Below are 21,354 nucleotides of genomic sequence, written 5' to 3' on the forward strand. Positions count from 1 at the left end.
AGTCTCCTGCTGCCTTCACCTGCCAAAAGCAACAGGCCCCAGCCTGCTCCTCGCCTAATCCTGGGCTCCAACAGCGTCAGTTGGTGTTCAGAAGTGTCGTCTCCACAGAGCCAAACACATTCGTTCGAGTGTTAGTGGGTTTCAGCACTGCCAGCTGTTCCCCTGCTGTGGAGATGGCAAGTCTCCTGCTGCCTACACCTGCCAAAATCCAGTAGGCCCCAGCCTGCTCCACGCCTAATCCTGGGCTCCAACAGCATCAGTTGGTGTTCAGAAGTGACATCTCCACAGAGCCAAACACATTAGTTCGAGTATTAGTGGGTTTCAGCACTGCCAGCTGTTCCCCTGCTGTGGAGATGGCAAGTCTCCTGCTGCCTTCACCTGCCAAAAGCAACAGGCCCCAGCCTGCTCCTCGCCTAATCCTGGGCTCCAACAGCGTCAGTTGGTGTTCAGAAGTGTCGTCTCCACAGAGCCAAACACATTCGTTCGAGTGTTAGTGGGTTTCAGCACTGCCAGCTGTTCCCCTGCTGTGGAGATGGCAAGTCTCCTGCTGCCTACACCTGCCAAAATCCAGTAGGCCCCAGCCTGCTCCACGCCTAATCCTGGGCTCCAACAGCGTCAGTTGGTGTTCAGAAGTGACATCTCCACAGAGCCAAACACATTCGTTCGAGTGTTAGTGGGTTTCAGCACTGCCAGCTGTTCCCCTGCTGTGGAGATGGCAAGTCTCCTGCTGCCTTCACCTGCCAAAAGCAACAGGCCCCAGCCTGCTCCTCGCCTAATCCTGGGCTCCAACAGCGTCAGTTGGTGTTCAGAAGTGTCATCTCCACAGAGCCAAACACATTCGTTCAAGTGTTAGTGGGGTTCAGCACTGCCAGCTGTTCCCCTGCTGTGGAGATGGCAGTCTCTCCTGCTGTCAGCTCATTCCAAATACAGTAGGCCTCTGCCTACACCCTCCTATTTCCTGGGCTTCAACACAGCCAGTTGTAGCTCGGAAGTGCCGTCCACACGGAAAGAGACACTTGCTCCCGTGTCTCAGTGGGGTTCAGTAACGTCAGCTGATCCCCTGTTGTGTGGATGGCAGTCTCTCCTGCTGTCACCTCATTCCAAATACAGTAGGCCTCTGCCTACACCCTCCTATTTCCTGGGATTCAACACAGCCAGTTGTAGCTTGGAAGTGCCGTCCACACGGAAAGAGACACTTGCTCCCGTGTCTCAGTGGGGTTCAGTAACGTCAGCTGATCCCCTGCTGTGTGGATGGCAGTCTCTCCTGCTGTCACCTCATTCCAAGTACAGTAGGCCTGTGCCTACACCCTCCTATTTCCTGGGCTTCAACACAGCCAGTTGTAGCTCGGAAGTGCCGTCCACACGGAAAGAGATACTTGCTCCCGCGTCTCAGTGGGGTTCAGTAACGTCAGCTGATCCCCTGCTGTGTGGATGGCAGTCTCTCCTGCTGTCACCTCATTCCAAATACAGTAGGCCTCTGCCTACACCCTCCTATTTCCTGGGCTTCAACACAGCCAGTTGTAGCTCGGAAGTGCCGTCCACACGGAAAGAGACACTTGCTCCCGTGTCTCAGTGGGGTTCAGTAACGTCAGCTGATCCCCTGCTGTGTGGATGGCAGTCTCTCCTGCTGTCACCACATTCCAAATACAGTAGGCCTCTGCCTACACCCTCCTATTTCCTGGGCTTCAACACAGCCAGTTGTAGCTCGGAAGTGCCGTCCACACGGAAAGAGACACTTGCTCCCGTGTCTCAGTGGGGTTCAGTAACGTCAGCTGATCCCCTGCTGTGTGGATGGCAGTCTCTCCTGCTGTCGCCACATTCCAAATACAGTAGGCCTCTGCCTACACCCTCCTATTTCCTGGGATTCAACACAGCCAGTTGTAGCTCGGAAGTGCCATCCACACGGAAAGAGATACTTGCTCCCGTGTCTCAGTGGGGTTCAGTAACGTCAGCTGATCCCCTGCTGTGTGGATGGCAGTCTCTCCTGCTGTCACCTCATTCCAAATACAGTAGGCCTCTGCCTACACCCTCCTATTTCCTGGGCTTCAACACAGCCAGTTGTAGCTCGGAAGTGCCGTCCACACGGAAAGAGATACTTGCTCCCGTGTCTCAGTGGGGTTCAGTAACGTCAGCTGATCCCCTGCTGTGTGGATGGCAGTCTCTCCTGCTGTCACCTCATTCCAAATACAGTAGGCCTCTGCCTACACCCTCCTATTTCCTGGGCTTCAACACAGCCAGTTGTAGCTCGGAAGTGCCGTCCACACAGAAAGAGACACTTGCTCCCGTGTCTCAGTGGGGTTCAGTAACGTCAGCTGATCCCCTGCTGTGTGGATGGCAGTCTCTCCTGCTGTCACCACATTCCAAATACAGTAGGCCTCTGCCTACACCCTCCTATTTCCTGGGCTTCAACACAGCCAGTTGTAGCTCGGAAGTGCCGTCCACACGGAAAGAGACACTTGCTCCCGTGTCTCAGTGGGGTTCAGTAACGTCAGCTGATCCCCTGCTGTGTGGATGGCAGTCTCTCCTTCTGTCACCACATTCCAAATACAGTAGGCCTCTGCCTACACCCTCCTATTTCCTGGGCTTCAACACAGCCAGTTGTAGCTCGGAAGTGCCGTCCACACGGAAAGAGATACTTGCTCCCGTGTCTCAGTGGGGTTCAGTAACGTCAGCTGATCCCCTGCTGTGTGGATGGCAGTCTCTCCTGCTGTCACCTCATTCCAAATACAGTAGGCCTCTGCCTACACCCTCCTATTTCCTGGGCTTCAACACAGCCAGTTGTAGCTTGGAAGTGCCGTCCACACGGAAAGAGACACTTGCTCCCGTGTCTCAGTGGGGTTCAGTAACGTCAGCTGATCCCCTGCTGTGTGGATGGCAGTCTCTCCTGCTGTCACCACATTCCAAATACAGTAGTCCTCTGCCTACACCCTCCTATTTCCTGGGCTTCAACACAGCCAGTTGTAGCTCGGAAGTGCCGTCCACACGGAAAGAGACACTTGCTCCCGTGTCTCAGTGGGGTTCAGTAACGTCAGCTGATCCCCTGCTGTGTGGATGGCAAAGTCTCCTGCTGCCTACACAGTTGTACCACTACTGATTTTTAACCGTGCTCCAATTAGGCCTGTGGCTCCACTGTCTCTCGTATTTCCCCTGTCCTCCAACCCCGCCAGTTACAGCTCCGAAGTGGCATCTGCACAATCCACACTTGTTCCTGTGTTACAGGTGTTCAGTCCGGTCAGTTAATCCCCTGGTGTGTGTCCGGCAATGTCACCTGCTCTGTCCACATTCACATAACTAGTTATGAGAATGTGGACAGAGCAGGCGACATTGCCGGACACACATCAGGGGATTAACTGACCGGACTGAACACCTGTTACACAGGAACAAGTGTGGATTTTGCAGACGCCACTTCGGAGCTGTAACTGGCGGGGTTGGAGGACAGGGGAAATACGAAAATCAGTGAAGCCACAGTCCTAAGTGGAGCTTGGTTAAAATTAGTAGAAGTCTACAACCGATCTTAAAATTTCTTCAATGCAGCCTCAGCCTGCTCCGTGCTTGTCCCTGGGCTTCAACACAGCCAGTTGTTGCTCGGAAGTGCCGTCTTCACAGAGTAAAACACTAGCTCCTGTGTTTGTGGGGTTCAGTAACGTCAGCTGTTCCCCTGCTGTTTTGATGGCAATCTGTCCTGCTGCCTCCCAATTGACAGCACATCAGGCCTCAGCCTGCTAAGTGCTTGTCCTGGGCTCCAACATCGCCAGTTGCTGCTCATAACTGACTTTGGCACGGGTACTCCCTCCTGCCCAGCTTGGTTCCAGCCCTGCCTGCTGTTTCCGGGAAGTGTCAATGTCAGTTTGCCACCCCAAGTTGCCATTTCGTGTTGCGGTTGGGTTAGCCGAGGCTAGGGTGCCAGCAGTTTAGGTGCTTCCTATGTGGACTGCGGGTTCTGGTAAGAAAGGCTTGTTCCGTAGTGCCAGTAGGACAAGCACCCCCTGTAGGACTGTGTGATTCGGTAACTGCGGCCAGCTTGCAGCATGCCAACTTTGCTTTTCAGGGGTAACTTCTGCTACCCCTCCGGGTTCCAGCACCGTCAGCTGGTTCTCGTCAGAGCCTTTGGCCTAGGTGCCTCCATCTCGGTATCCGAGTTCCGGCAATGTCTGCTGGTCCTTGGTAGTGCTTTGTAGCACAGGTACCTCCTGCTTAGTAACCGGGTTTCAGCACCGTCAGCTGGTCCTCGGTTGTGCCATTGGCTCTTATTCCTTCTGCTGCCCCTCCGGGTGCCAGCACTGTCAGCTGGTCCTCGCTATTTCCATTTGCTCTTGCAGCTTATGCTACCCCTCCGGGTTCCAGCACCGTCAGCTGGTTCTCGTCAGAGCCTTTGGCCTAGGTGCCTCCATCTCGGTATCCGAGTTCCGGCAACGTCTGCTGGTCCTTGGTAGTGCTTTGTAGCACAGGTACCTCCTGCTTAGTAACCGGGTTCCAGCACCGTCAGCTGGTCCTCGGTAGTGCCATTGGCTCTTGTTCCTTCTGCTGCCCCTCCGGGTGCCAGTACAGTCAGCTGGTTCAAGAGGACAAAGAACAGGAAGACAACCACCAAGATGCAGAACAACAAGAGAGAGAAGACAAAGAAGCATAAAAAAACAAAGCAGAAGAACATTAAGCATAAGACTAATACTCTGAGCAAATGATATTATCTTATTTATAAGCAGAAGAAGACTAAGCAGTGTATGGGGGTGAGTCCGTTCCTCCTCGTGGTGCCCCTGGAAAAGGCCTGCTGCTGCAGGCCAAACTGAACGCGGACAAATCCTGTTGTAAATCTTTTGTGACAGGCAGAACGGAAGGTGTAAACTTCTAACTTTTCTAGATAACAACTACAGGAATGCCTGACACAAACAAGAATATGATGAAGAGGAATAGGAAGAAGATGAAGAAGTTGAATATGTAGAATAATAATTGTTGAATAAGAAGAATATGAAGAATGTAAGAAAAGGAAGAAGAAGAAGAATGTAAAAAAAGGAAGTAGAAGAATTTAAAAAAAGGAAGAAGAGTGTAAAAAAAGGAATAAGAAGAAGAATATAAAAAAAGGAAGTAGAAGAATGTAAAAAAAGGAAGAAGAATGTAAAAAAAGGAATAAGAAGAAGAAGAAGGTAAAAAAAGGAAGAAGAATAAGAAAGAAGAAGAAAGAAGAAAGAAGAAGAAGACATACATGTCTGGCAAAATATAAATGAGGCTAACATAGTCAATATCTTTGTAACTCCTAACGTCTTTAAAAAAAAAGTTTAATTCCTGCTATTCCATTTGATTGGGCTAAACCTCTATGGCTTTAATGTCTCCTCCACCTCCCACAATACATTCTACATTATTCTTAGTTGTTTTTCTTCATGTAGAATTAACCTACAAGGAAAGAAAGGGTTTTTTTTAATTCCGATATTTTGGCCCCAGTGACTTGCATTGGTTCCCGGTATCGGAATCGGCGATACCGATACTTTTTTTTAAGATCGGCCGATCCATTCCGATCCGATATTTTCAAGTATCGGCTGGTATCGCTCAACTCTAGTGACAACCACTACACTTCAGAAACTCCATGCAAAGCTAAAGATGTTTAAACATGCTGAAATGAACTTGAAAAAGAAAAAAACATCCAGCCAAAGTCAAGAGGTCTTACTCTATGTCTGAAGACAGGACAAAGTGCATTTTGCAACACAGGAACCTTTCATTTGTCAGGCTATTGGAGAAAAAGAACAAACAGGGAAACAAAAAAATGCTCCACAAAACATTCTCATGCCTTTGTCCAAAAGCCAAAAAGAAAAAGCACTGAGATGCCTGCTTTCGCACCTTGATCCTATCAGGTGTTACTTGAATTAGGAACACTTAGACACTGTCAAAAACACACATGCTTGCCAAAAGCAAAAACGGGTAGAAATAATCACATTGGTAAAAGTAATGCTCATTAAACCAGCAATAGAATATGCTAACTAAGGCTAATTAAGCCAACAATATACGTTTGTGATCAAAATAAAGAAAAGCCACATGTTTCTGCCCGGGATCAAAACAGGGAACTTTCAGGAGGACGGCAAACAGGACAATCACTACACTACAGTAACCTGACAAGAGCGTTTACTGTGGTCATGGCAAGCATTAAAGATCAAGCACTCATTGTCAAAAGCGCTAGTTTGCAAGAGGAACGCTGTGTTTCTGCCTAGTTTCGAACTGAGGACCTTTCACGTGTAAAGCTAACGTGATAACCGCTACACTACAGAAACAAACCAATTCAAACAAACAAAAAATGATGTGGTCATGGCAAGCAATAAAGAACAAGCACTGAAAGTCAAAAAGATCGTTTTCCAAGAGAAATAGCTGTGTTTCTGCAAAGTTTCGAACTGGGGACCTTTCGCGTGTGAGTCAAACGTGATAACGGCTACACTACAGAAACCGGATGCAAGCGCTTACTGTGGTGACAACAAGCAATCGAGATCAAGAACTGAAAGTCAAAAGCTTGGATACCAAAGGGTAACAGCGTGTTTCTGCCCAGTTTCGAACTGTGGACCTTTCGCGAGTTAGGCGAACGTGATAACCACTACACTACAGAAACCGGCTGCGGAAGGTTACTGTGGTCATGACGAGCCATCGAGAACAAAGACTCAACGTCAAAAGCTTTAATACCAACGCCTAATGTCATGCTTCTATCCAGTTTCGAACTGGGGACCGTTCGCGTGTGAGGTGAACGTGACAACCACTACACTTCAGAAACTCAATGCAAAGATAAACATGTTTAAACATGCTGAAATGAACTTGAAAAAGAAAAAAACAGCCAGCCAAAGTCAAGAGGTCTTCCTCTATGTCTGAAGACAGGACAAAGTGCATTTTGCAACACAGGAACCTTTCATTTGTCAGGCTATTGGAGAAAAAGAACAAACAGGGAAACAAAACCATGCTCCACAAAACATTCTCATGCCTTTGTCCAAAAGCCAAAAAGAAAAAGCACCTAGATGCCTGCTTTCGCACCTTGATCCTATCAGGTGTTACTTGAACTAGGAACACTTAGACACTGTCAAAAACACACATGCTTGCCAAACGCAAAAACGGGTAGAAATAATCACATTGGTAAAAGTAATGCTCATTAAACCAGCAAAAGAATATGCTAACTAAGGCTAATTAAGCCAACAATATACATTTGTGATCAAAATAAAGAAAAGCCACATGTTTCTGCCCGGGATCAAAACAGGGAACTTTCAGGAGGATGGCAAACAGGACAATCACTACACTACAGTAACCAGACAAGAGCGTTTACTGTGGTCATGGCAAGCATTAAAGATCAAGCACTCATTGTCAAAAGCGCTAGTTTGCAAGAGAAACGCTGTGTTTCTGCCCAGTTTCGAACTGAGGACCTTTCGCGTGTAAAGCGAACGTGATAACCTCTACACTACAGAATCCAACCAACTCAAAAAAAACCAAAAATGCTGTGGTCATGGCAAGCAATAAAGAACAAGCATTGAAAGTCAAAAAGATAGTTTTCCAAGAGAAAAAGCTGTGTTTCTGCCCAATATCGAACTATGGACCTTTCGCGTGTGAGGCAAACGTGATAACCGGTACACTACAGAAACCGGATGCAAGTGCTTACTGTGGTGACAACAAGCAATTGAGATCAAGAACTGAAAGTCAAAAGCTTGGATGCCAAAGGGTAACATTGTGTTTCAGCCCAGTTTCAAACTGGGGACCTTTCGCGTGTTAGGCGAACGCGACAACCACTACATTACAGAAACCGGCTACGGAAGGTTACTGTGGTCATGACGAGCCATAGAGAACAAAGACTCAACATCAAAAGCTTTAATTTCAACGCCTAATGTCATGCTTTTATCCAGTTTCGAACTGGGGACCGTTCGCGTGTGAGGTGAACGTGACAACCACTACACTTCAGAATCGCCATGCGAAGCTAAAGATGTTTAAACATGCTGAAATGAACTTGAAAAAGGAAAAAAACATCCAGCCAAAGTCAAGAGGTCTTCCTCTATGTCTGAAGACAGGACAAAGTGCATTTTGCAACACAGGAACCTTTCATTTGTCAGGCTATTGGAGAAAAAGAACAAACAGGGAAACAAAACCATGCTCCACAAAACATTCTCATGCCTTTGTCCAAAAGCCAAAAAGAAAAAACACCTAGATGCCTGCTTTCGCACCTTGATCCTATCAGGTGTTACTTGAATTAGGAACACTTAGACACTGTCAAAAACACACATGCTTGCCAAAAGCAAAAACGGGTAGAAATATTCACATTGGTAAAAGTAATGCTCATCAAACCAGCAATAGAATATGTTAACTAAGGCTAATTAAGCCAACAATATATGTTTGTGATCAAAATAAAGAAAAGTCACATGTTTCTACCCGGAATCAAAACAGGGAACATTCAGGAGGATGGCAAACAGGACAATCACTACACTACAGTAACCAGACAAGAGCGTTTACTGTGGTCATGGCAAGCATTAAAGATCAAGCACTCATTGTCAAAAGCGCTAGTTTGCAAGAAAAACACTGTGTTTCTGCCCAGTTTCGAACTAGGGACCTTTCGCGTGTTAGGCAAACGTGATAACCTCTACACTACAGAAACCGGATGCAAGCGCTTACTGTGGTGACAACAAGCAATCGAGATCAAGAACTGAAAGTCAAAAGCTTGGATACCAAAGGGTAACAGCGTGTTTCTGCCCAGTTTCGAACTGGGGACCTTTCGAGTGTTAGGCGAACGTGATAACTAGAGTTGAGCGAAACGGGTCGAAAAAATTCAAAAGTCATCGACTTTTGGCAAAGTCGGGTTTCATGAAACGAAACCCGACCCTAGGATGAGGTCGACCACGAGGCCCGCGACTTACGCGCCAAAGTCGCGTTTCAAAAGTTTGTTTTGCGCTCTTTTTCAGCCAATCAGGATCCACGGACACTGTGGGCAAAGTGATGACCTAGGCACGGGTCACCACCATCTTTCAGAAGGGCATGCAAGTGATTGGCTTGCTTTGGTGGGCGTCACAGGGCGTATAAAAGGGCGTGCACGCCGACCGCCATCTTACTTCTGCCGATCTTAGCATAGGGAGAGGTTGCTGCTGATTCTGTAGGGAGAGCGTTAGGCAGGGAAGAAGACAAAAAAACTGCTTCTGCTGCTAGCGATTTGGCCTGCACAACACACAAGTCACTGTGTGTGCAGTGCAAGGGGAGGCTATATTGTGGTGTATCAGTGGTGTTGGTTGTTGGGCTGCCTTTTAAGGCTTCCTGACACGCTGGCATTGCTGTTTACCCACTGCTCCGCAAACTGCTTTTTTAAAAGCAATCCAATCTCCCTTATCCTCTAGTCACTTTTGTCACAGCTGTGCCATCGAGCCTGTCACATAGCGCTCAGATATCAGTGGGCCTCACGCAATCCACAAGTGTCCAGTGTCCAAAAGTGTGCGCAGAGATTCAAAATCTCCATTATCCTCTCGTCACTTTGGTCACAGGCAGCTGTGCCATCGAGCGTGTCACATAGCGCTCAGATATCAGTGGGCCTCACACAATCCACAAGTGTCCAGTGTCCAAAAGTGTGCGCAGAGATTCAAAATCTCCATTATCCTCTCGTCACTTTGGTCACAGGCAGCTGTGCCATCGAGCGTGTCACATAGCGACCAGATATCAGTGGGCCTCACACTATCCACAAGTGTCCAGTTTCCAAAAGTGTGCGCAGAGATTCAAAATCTCCATTATCCTCTCGTCACTTTGGACACAGGCAACTGTGCCATCGAGCGTGTCACATAGCGCTCAGATATCAGTGGGCCTCACACAATCCACAAGTGTCCAGTGTCCAAAAGTGTGCGCAGAGATTCAAAATCTCCATTATCCTCTCGTCACTTTGGTCACAGGCAGCTGTGCCATCGAGCCTGTCACATAGCGCTCAGATATCAGTGGGCCTCACACATTCCACAAGTGTCCAGTGTCCAAAAGTGTGCGCAGAGATTCAAAATCTCCATTATCCTCTCGTCACTTTGGTCACAGGCAGCTGTGCCATCGAGCGTGTCACATAGCGCTCAGATATCAGTGGGCCTCACACAATCCACAAGTGTCCAGTGTCCAAAAGTGTGCGCAGAGATTCAAAATCTCCATTATCCTCTCGTCACTTTGGTCACAGGCAGCTGTGCCATCGAGCGTGTCACATAGCGCTCAGATATCAGTGGGCCTCACACAATCCACAAGTGTCCAGTGTCCCAAAGTGTGCGCAGAGATTCAAAATCTCCATTATCCTCTCGTCACTTTGGTCACAGGCAGCTGTGCCATCGAGCGTGTCACATAGCGCTCAGATATCAGTGGGCCTCACACAATCCACAAGTGTCCAGTGTCCAAAAGTGTGCGCAGAGATTCAAAATCTCCATTATCCTCTCGTCACTTTGGTCACAGGCAGCTGTGCCATCGAGCCTGTCACATAGCGCTCAGATATCAGTGGGCCTCACACAATCCACAAGTGTCCAGTGTCCAAAAGTGTGCGCAGAGATTCAAAATCTCCATTATCCTCTCGTCACTTTGGTCACAGGCAGCTGTGCCATCGAGCCTGTCACATAGCGCTCAGATATCAGTGGGCCTCACACAATCCAAAAGTGTCCACTGTCCACAGGTGTGTGCAGAAATTCTAAATCTCCCCTGTCCTATAGACACCTTGTACCTTGTTTTACATTACTATATAGTTTGTTGGATTTTGTCTATATTTCTACCAAAAATGAGGAAGGCTGGTGGAAGAGGCCGTGGAATTGGGCGGGGGTTGGCAGCTGGTAATGATGGTGTTGGTGGTGGATCTGATGGTAGTGGCAAGAGCAAAATAGGACCGAATGCAGGAGGTGCTGACCCTGTGTCATCGTCTGGCTACATAAGGCCTCGAACGCTTAGTTTTCTAGGAGTTGGCAAACCGCTTTTAAAGGCAGAGCATCAGGAAAAAGTTTTGTCTTACATTGCTGACTCAGCCTCCAGCTCTATCGCCTCCTCTTCTTCAGTTGTAAAATTAAAAGCACTGAGTCGTCATTGGAGGCTCATGTTCATGAACCACACCTTTCCTTGTGTCCTTCACCCCAACCAAGATTGAAGGATGACACAGGCCATACTACTGATTACTCCATGGAGCTGTTTTCACATACCATGCCTGGATTATCAAGTGAAATGGTGAATTACCCAGGCCAAGATGAATCTGACATGGAGTGCACTGATGCACAGCCGCTGATGGATGATTCTGCTGGTACATTCACTCAGAGCACTACATTGTCCTCGCAGTGTACAGAGCCAGATTTTGACCCTGATGAGACTCAGGTGCCCCTTCCCACACACTATACCACCATACACGGTGACACAGAGAAAGGTGCACATGACATAGAAGAGGAGGTGATGGATGACCCAGTTGTTGACCCAGATTGGCATCCATTGGGGGAAGAGGGTGCTGCTTCCAATAGCTCAGATGAGGAGCATCCACAGCAGACATCGACATCGCAACAGCTGTTATCTGGCAGGCCCGTAGCACTCCAAAGACAGGTTCCAAACATCAAAAGAGTTGTTGGACAGCTTGTCCAGAGGGTCAAAAGATCACAGCGTGCTAGGATGCAAAATGTCTGCCAAAGTAGGAAGAGTGCAGTGTGGCACTTTTTTGAACAAAATCCTCATGATCAGGCCAAGGTTATCTGTAAGAAGTGCGCAAAGACCTTTAGCCGAGGGAAAAATCTGAAAAATTTGAATACCAGTTGCATGCTTAGACATTTAACCAGCATGCACTTGCAAGCGTGGACACAACACCAAACCTCAAGTGCCACATGTGCAACTGATCACAACGAAGGTAGTCAGCAACGCTACATTGTTTCCCCCACTGTAAGCCCACCGGTTAGCACAGCAGCAAATGTTGAGGTGTCGTTGCAAGACCACAGCAGTCAGGGAATCCCACTGTTATATCAACGAAAGACTGATTCTAGGCCATCAGAAAGAACACCAACTCCATCACCATCATCAACCCTCTCTTAGTCCGCCCTGTCCACCGCTACTTCCACCATATGCAGCTCTCAAGTCCAGCTCACCCTCCCAGACACTATGAGTAGGTCAAGAAAGTACTCAGTCTCTCATCCGCGTACACTGGGTTTGAACGCCCACATTGCCAAACTAATCTCGTTTGAGATGATGCCCTTTCGGTTGGTGGAAAGCACAGCTTTCCGCAAACTCATGGCCTATGCAGTACCACGCTATGACCTACCCAGTCGCCACTTCTTCTCTCGCAAAGCCATCCCAGCCCTCCACCATCATGTGAAAGACCGCATTGTCCATGCACTCAAGCAGTCAGTGAGCGGAAAGGTGCACCTCACAACTGATGCATGGTCCAGTCGGCATGGCCAGGGCCGTTACCTGTCCATCACTGCGCACTGGGTTAATGTGGTGGATGCAGGGTCCACAGGGGACAGCGGTGGTGGGACAGTGCTGCCTAGCCCACGGTATAGGAAACAGTTGGCTGTAGGCGTTCGACCCTCCTCCTCCTCCAGAAGCGAAAGCTCGTCCACAGAGCGCAGTCGTACGAGCACTCCATCTGCAGCTGCCACTGTTGCACACGATGTGTCCCCCTATCGAGCAGCTAGTGGAAAGCGTCAGCAGGCTGTGTTGCAGATGATGTGTTTGGGCGACAGACACACCGCCGAGGTGCTGGCCGAGTACTTGAAGCGACAAACTGAGTCATGGCTGGGCAGTGTACATCTTGAGGCAGGCAAGGTAGTTAGTGATAACGGCCGTAATTTTTTGGCAGCCATAGCCCTTTCAAAACTCAGCCACATACCTTGCTTGGCTCACACCTTGAACCTGGTGGTGCAGTGCTTCCTCAAAAATTATCCGGAGTTAACAGCCCTGCTCCAGAAGGTGCGAAGACTGTGCGTGCACATCCGCCGGTCGCCTGTACACTCCGTTCGTAAGCAGAAGCTGCAGCGATTGCTCCACCTTCCCAACCACCGCCTCATTATCGACATTGCAACAAGGTGAAACTCCACCCTGTACATGGTGAAGCGGCTGTGCGAGCAGAGGCAGGCCATAATGCATTTGTGGGAGGATACACGGCCAGGCACTTTGAGAGCAGACATGGAGTTGACAGGCGTGCAGTGGTCGAAGCTGAAAGACCTTTGTAAAGTCCTTCAGTGTTTTGAGGAATGCACACGGCTGGTAAGCGCAGACGACGCCATCCTAAGCATGAGCATCCCACTTATGCGTCTGCTCATGCAAACTTTGACGCACCTTAAGGAGCAGGCGTCTGCAGCCAATGTTGATGAGGAGGAAGAGGAGGAGGGAATCCTTGATGACATTCAGCCATTGTCTGCTCAGGGACCTCTCCTGGACGAGGTGGAGGAAGAAGAGGAGGAGGAGGAGGATGATGGGGATGATTACTTAGGGGAGGAGGATGCATGTCGTGGGGCAAGTGAAAATGTTGGCGTGGCAAGGTCTGGTACAGGGTTTGTGCGTGACTGGAGGGATGTGGATTTGCCAGAAAGTGCTCCTCCACCCAGCACTTGCAGTGCATCATTGACACCGGGAACATTGGCCCACATGTCAGATTATGCCTTGCGGATCCTAAAAAGGGACCCCCGCATTGCCAAAATGATGAACGATGACGACTACTGGTTGGCCAGCATCCTGGATCCACGCTATAAAGGCAAATTACAAAACATCATGCCACAGGAGAACCTTGACCTAATATTGGCTAATAAACAAGCAACTCTGGTAAATCGGTTGCTTGAGGCATTCCCAGCACACAGCAGCGGTGATTGTTCTCACACGAGCCGTACGGGCCGGGGGCAGCTTGGCAGAGGTGTTCGTGGTGCACACAGCAGAAGTGGCGTTGGAGACAGGGGTTTCATGACAATGTTGTGGACTGATTTTTCAAATACCGCTCACACAACTGGTAATACTGCATCGATGGAAAGTGACAGGAGACAGCAGTTGTCAACTATGGTTACAAACTACTTTTCCTCCCATTTCGATGTTCTCCCACACAGGTCATTCCCCTTTGACTATTGGGCCGCTAAACTGGACACCTGGCCTGAATTGGCCCAATATGCCTTACAGGAGCTCGCTTGCCCAGCTGCAAGTGTGCTATCGGAAAGAGTCTTCAGTGCAGCTGGATCAATCCTGACAGAAAAAAGGACCCGTCTGTCAACCCAAAATGTGGATGATCTAACCTTCATTAAAATGAACCACGCATGGGTTTCCAAGGATTTTGTCCCACCTTCCCCTGATGACACATAGGGTGACAGAAAAATGGCTTGCTTTGGTCCACCTCTTCCTCGTACTTCACCTATTTTGCCTTTTGCATCAGCTGAATGTCCAACATCAACATATGCCACTTTCTAAAACTACCTAACTGTGCTGCCTCCCACCCAATGGCCGGGGTCACCACCTACCGCACGACACCGTGCGAGTGCCGTTGCCCTGGACAGGTGGGTGGGCCGATTCTTGGGCGCGGGCACTGGCACAGGGTCCCTCATAGTGCAATCAAGTGTCTCTGACGGTGGTGGTGCACACCCGCCGTCAGACACACCGCTGTACTATGAGGGGAACAGTGCCAGTACCGACGCCCACGAGTGGGCCCCCCTTGCTTGGGCAGGGCCCCAGCATTTGCAATCTTTACCTCTCCCTGCTCCTCCGCTGTGTAATCTGGGCCGTCAAATCCATACTGTGCCTGACACCGTCTGAGCCTGCCTCCTGAGACATATATTTTGAATGTGTACGCTATCCATACATGTTATCTGGGGGTACGGTACCCTTTCTAACCTTTGTGCAATCACGTGCAATCCATACTGGGCCTGACACCGTCTGAGCCTGCCTTCTGAGACATATATTTTGAATGTGTACGCTATCCATACATGTTATCCAGGGATACGGTACCCTTTCTAACCTTTGTGCAATCACGTGCAATCCATACTGGGCCTAACACCGTCTGAGCCTGCCTCCTGAGACATATATTTTGAATGTGTACGCTATCCATACATGTTATCCAGGGATACGGTACCCTTTCTAACCTTTATGCAATCACGTGCAATCCATACTGGGCCTAACACCGTCTGAGCCTGCCTCCTGAGACATATAATTTGAATGTGTACGCTATCCATACATGTTATCCGGGGATACGGTACCCTTTCTAACCTTTGTGCAATCACGTGCAATCCATACTGTGCCTGACACCGTCTGAGCCTGCCTCCTGAGACATATATTTTGAATGTGTACGCTATCCATACATGTTATCCAGGGATACGGTACCCTTTCTAACCTTTGTGCAATCACGTGCAATCCATACTGGGCCTGACACCGTCTGAGCCTGCCTCCTGAGACATATATTTTGAATGTGTACGCTATCCATACATGTTATCCAGGGATACGATACCCTTTCTAACCTTTGTGCAATCACGTGCAATCCATACTGGGCCTAACACCGTCTGAGCCTGCCTCCTGAGACATATATTTTGAATGTGTACGCTATCCATACATGTTATCCGGGGATACGGTACCCTTTCTAACCTTTGTGCAATCACGTGCAATCCATACTGGGCCTAACACCGTCTGAGACTGCCTCCTGAGACATATATTTTGAATGTGTACGCTATCCATACATGTTATCCGGGGATACGGTACCCTTTCTAACCTTTGTGCAATCACGTGCAATCCATACTGGGCCTAACAACGTCTGAGCCTGCCTCCTGAGACATATATTTTGAATATGTACGCTATCCATACATGTTATCCGGGGAAACGGTACCCTTTCTAACCTTTGTGCAATCACGTGCAATCCATACTGTGCCTGACACCGTCTGAGCCTGCCTCCTGAGACATATATTTTGAATGTGTACGCTATCCATACATGTTATCCAGGGATACGGTACCCTTTCTAACCTTTGTGCAATCACGTGCAATCCATACTGGGCCTAACACCGTCTGAGCCTGCCTCCTGAGACATATATTTTGAATGTGTACGCTATCCATACATGTTATCCAGGGATACGGTACCCTTTCTAACCTTTGTGCAATCACGTGCAATCCATACTGGGCCTAACACCGTCTGAGCATGCCTCCTGAGACATATATTTTGAATGTGTACGCTATCCATACATGTTATCCGGGGATACGGTACCCTTTTTAACCTTTGTGCAATCACGTGCAATCCATACTGGGCCTAACACCGTCTGAGCCTGCCTCCTGATACATATATTTTGAATGTGTACGCTATCCATACATGTTATCCGGGGATACGGTACCCTTTCTAACCTTTGTGCAATCACGTGCAATCCATACTGGGCCTAACACCATCTGAGCCTGCCTCCTGAGACATATATTTTGAATGTGTACGCTATCCATACATGTTATCCGGGGATACGGTACCCTTTCTAACCTTTGTGCAATCACGTGCAATCCATACTGTCCCTGACACCGTCTGAGCCTGCCTCCTGAGACATATATTTTGAATGTGTACGCTATCCATACATGTTATCCGGGGATACGGTACCCTTTCTAACCTTTGTGCAATCACGTGCAATCCATACTGGGTCTAACATTGTCTGAGCCTGCCTCCTGAGACATATATTTTGAATGTGTACGCTATCCATACATGTTATCCGGGGATACGGTACCCTTTCTAACCTTTGTGCAATCACGTGCAATCCATACTGTGCCTGACACCGTCTGAGCCTGCCTCCTGAGACATATATTTTGAATGTGTACGCTATCCATACATGTTATCCAGGGATACGGTACCCTTTCTAACCTTTGTGCAATCACGTGCAATCCATACTGGGCCTGACACCGTCTGAGCCTGCCTCCTGAGACATATATTTTGAATGTGTATGCTATCCATACATGTTATCCAGGGATACGGTACCCTTTCTAACCTTTGTGCAATCACGTGCAATCCATACTGGGCGTGAGAACGGCTGGCGAGCTGTTAAGCAAGCTACAGCACCTGTCCAGACAAGTACAGGGATTCCCTAGCGAGGAGACTTATTTGATTGTTTTCAATGTTGGGACAGCAATTTTTGGGGAGCACTATACTCTGGAGAATGATAGATGGGGCCCACCATACACTGGAACATTCCAAAGGTGGACATCAGACACTGGAGCAGCATTTACAGGGCCCATTATACACTAGAGCATTAGAAATGGGGCCCATTATGTTTGGAGCATTATTTGTGCCCATAAGACAGTGGAGCTTCATCCATGGGGACCAACATATACTGTAGCATTATGTGGAGCTCATCATATACTGTTTCAAACATTATATGGGACCAATGATTCTGTATGGAGAAATAGATGGGCCTCGTCATGAGATGTAAAAAGTGAGGTATTTTTCATTGTACTATACCGCTATTTATCTGCCGTATCGGAGCATGATGAGTTGTGGTATGTGTTAAAGGGGCGCTCTTTCGCCCAGGGCACATGAAAACCTGCAGCCAGCCATCCCCCCCACAACTTTAGCCAAATAACACCCATTTTTCAGTGTGTAACTTGTATTATGAAGTTAATTAAGGTTGACAAGCTTAAGTAAGAAGAATTGATGCTTTTGGCATTCAAATGGGCACTGTAGGTGTGTTTCCTGTCCTCCTCTCACTGCCGACTTTTATTCCCCATTGACTTACATTGGGTTTCGTGTTTCGGGACGACCCCGACTTTTCCCTATAATCGGACGATCAAGCTCGACCCGACTTTTGGAAAAGTCGGGTTTCACTAAACGAAACGCGACCCTAAAAAACCAAAAGTCGCTCAACTCTAGTGATAACCACTACACTACAGAAACCGGCTGCGGAAGGTTACTGTGGTCATGACGAGCCATCGAGAACAAAGACTCAATTTCAAAAGCTTTAATATCAACGCCTAATGTCATGCTTCTATCAAGTTTCAAACTGGGGACCGTTCGCCTGTGAGGTGAACGTGACAACCACTACACTTAAGAAACTCCATGCAAAGCTAAAGATGTTTAAACATGCTGAAATGAACTTGAAAAAGAAAAAAACATCCAGCCAAAGTCAAGAGGTCTTCCTCTATGTCTGAAGACAGGACAAAGTGCATTTTGCAACACAGGAACCTTTCATTTGTCAGGCTATTGGAGAAAAAGAACAAACAGGGAAACAAAACCATGCTCCACAAAACATTCTCATGCCTTTGTCCAAAAGCCAAAAAGAAAAAGCACCTAGATGCCTGCTTTCGCACATTGATCCTATCAGGTGTTACTTGAATTAGGAACACTTAGACACTGTCAAAAACACACATGCTTGCCAAAAGCAAAAACGGGTAGAAATAATCACATTGGTAAAAGTAATGCTCATTAAACCAGCAATAGAATATGCTAACTAAGGCTAATTAAGCCAACAATATACGTTTGTGATCAAAATAAAGAAAAGCCACATGTTTCTGCCCGGGATCAAAACAGGGAACTTTCAGGAGGATGGCAAACAGGACAATCACTACACTACAGTAACCAGACAAGAGCGTTTACTGTGGTCATGGCAAGCATTAAAGATCAAGCACTCATTGTCAAAAGCGCTAGTTTGCAAGAGAAACGCTGTGTTTCGGCCCAGTTTCGAACTGAGGACCTTTCGCGTGTAAAACGAAAGTGATAACCGCGACACTACAGAAACAAACAGATTCAAAAAAACAAAAAATGCTGTGGTCATGGCAAGCAATAAAGAACAAGCACTGAAAGTCAAAAAGATCGTTTTCCAAGAGAAAAGCTGTGTTTCTGCCCAGTTTCGAACTGGGACCTTTCGCGTGTGAGGCGAACATGATAACCGCTACACTACAGAAACCAGATGCAAGCGCTTACTGTGGTGACAACTAGAGTTGAGCGATACCGTCCGATACTTCAAAGTATCGGATCGGAATGGATCGGCCGACCTTTAAAAAAAGTATCGGTATCGCCGATTCCGATACCGGAAGTCCCATTCAAGTCTATGGGACTTCCGGTATCGGAATAAGAAAAACCCTGTTTTTGCCTTGTACAGCCTCTCTGGGGTCTGTACGGGCCTTTCGGGGGGCTGTGCCGGCCTGCCAGGGGGTCTGTGCAGGCTCCGGTGGTCTGTGCCGGCCTGCCGGGGGGCTGTGCCGGCCTGCCGGTGGTCTGTGCAGGCTCCGATGGGCTGTGCCGGCCTGCCGGGGGGCTGTGCCGGCCTGCCGGGGGGCTGTGCAGGCTCCGGGGGGCTGTGCCGGCCTGCCGGGGGGCTGTGCCGGCCTGCCGGTGGTCTGTGCAGGCTCCGGGGGGGCTGTGCCGGCCTGCCGGGGGGCTGTGCCGGCCTGCCGGTGGTCTGTGCAGGCTTCGGGGGTCTGTGCAGGCATCGTCCGATGGGACTACAAGTCCCATCGGGCGATGCCTGCTACCATGACAGTGATTGACACATTAGCCAATGATGGGACAGTAGTAGTCCCATCATCCGGCTAATGTGTTGAATGTAAAAAAAAAAAAATTACATGCTACATACATGCAACATGCATACTACATACATGCTACATTCATACTACATACTACATACATGCTACATTCATACTACATAAATACTACATGCAACATACATACTACATATATACTACACACATACTACATATATACTACATGCATGATACATACATACTGCATGCTACATACATACTACATGCTACATACATACCACATATATACTACATACATACTACATGCATGCTACATACATACCACATACTACATACATACTACATACATACTACATGCATGCTACATGCATGCTACATGCTACATACATAACACATATATACTACATGCATGCTACATACATACTACATGCTACATACATACCACATACATACTACATGCATGCTACATACATACTACATGCATGCTACATACATACTACATGCTACATACTACATATATACTACATGCATGCTACATACATACTACATGCTACATACATACTACATATATACTACATGCATGCTACATACATACTACATGCTAAATACATACTACATATATACTACATGCATGCTACATACATACTACATGCTACATACATACTACATATATACTACATGCATGCTACATACACACTGCATGCTACATGCATGCTACATACATACTACATACATGCTACATGCTACATACATACCACATATATACTACATACATACAATACATTCATACAATACATACATAGACATACAGTGCATATAACATAGAGTAACATACTTACCAATACTTGTCACATTGTTCCCCGAAGCCATTGTCTTTTCCGGAATAAATATTAACATAACAAACCACAAAAATACTCACCCACGATCCGAAGCAGTCCACGAGTGTGTCCCAAGACGATCTTGGGTAGAGAACTGCAGCATCAGCTGATGCTGCCGTTCTCTACGGGCTGCAGGAATCCAATGACGGAAGGTAGGTATCCTTCCGCACTGTATTCCTCCGCCACTTAAAAAAAAAAAAAGTCCCTAGTCTCACTTTATGCCATTGCTGTGTGGGAATTTCCCACGCAGCAATTGCATAAAGTGAGACTAGGGACTTTTTTTTTTTTAAGTGGCGGAGGAATACAGTGCGGAAGGATACCTACCTTCCGTCATTGGATTCCTGCAGCCCGTAGAGAACGGCAGCATCATCTAATGCTGCAGTACTCTACCCAAGATCGTCGTGGGACACACTCGTGGACTGCTTCGGATCGTGGGTGAGTATTTTTGTGGTTTGTTATGTTAATATTTATTCCGGAAAAGACAATGGCTTCGGGGAACAATCTGACAAGTATTGGTTAGTATGTTACTCTATGTTATATGTACTGTATGTCTATGTATGTATTGTATGAATGTATTGTATGTATGTAGTATATATGTGGTATGTATGTAGCATGTAGTATGTATGTAGTATGTATGTAGCATGCATGTAGCATGCAGTATGTATGTAGCATGCATGTAGTATATACAGTATGTAGTATGTATGTAGCATGCATGTAGTATATATGTAGTATGTATGTAGCATGTAGCATGTATGTAGTATGTATGTGGTATGTATGTAGCATGTAGTATGTATGTAGCATGCATGTAGTATATATGTAGTATGTATGTAGCATGTAGTATGTATGTAGCATGCATGTAGTATGTATGTAGTATGTATGTAGCATGTAGTATGTATGTAGCATGCATGTAGTATGTATGTAGTATGTATGTAGCATGTATGTAGTATGTATGTAGCATGTAGTATATATGTAGCATGCATGTAGTATGTATGTAGTATGTATGTAGCATGTATGTGGTATGTATGTAGCATGTAGTATGTATGTAGCATGCATGTAGTATGTATGTAGTATATATGTGGTATGTATGTAGCATGTAGTATGT

At 47.4% G+C, this 21,354-nt stretch overlaps 1 non-coding gene across 1 annotated transcript; it reads right to left on the reverse strand.

Moving 5' to 3' along the window:
* Positions 1 to 18,725: 18,725 nt before the first annotated feature.
* Positions 18,726 to 18,797, reverse strand: TRNAV-CAC (transfer RNA valine (anticodon CAC)). The gene has a single exon. It is a non-coding gene; the product is annotated as a tRNA-Val (tRNA).
* Between the last annotated feature and the right edge of the window lie 2,557 nt (positions 18,798 to 21,354).

The sequence above is a fragment of the Dendrobates tinctorius genome, unplaced genomic scaffold (genome assembly GCF_039654945.1).
Source record: "Dendrobates tinctorius isolate UK_male_01 unplaced genomic scaffold, ASM3965494v1 ptg000421c, whole genome shotgun sequence".
In the NCBI taxonomy this organism is placed as follows: domain Eukaryota; kingdom Metazoa; phylum Chordata; class Amphibia; order Anura; family Dendrobatidae; genus Dendrobates; species Dendrobates tinctorius.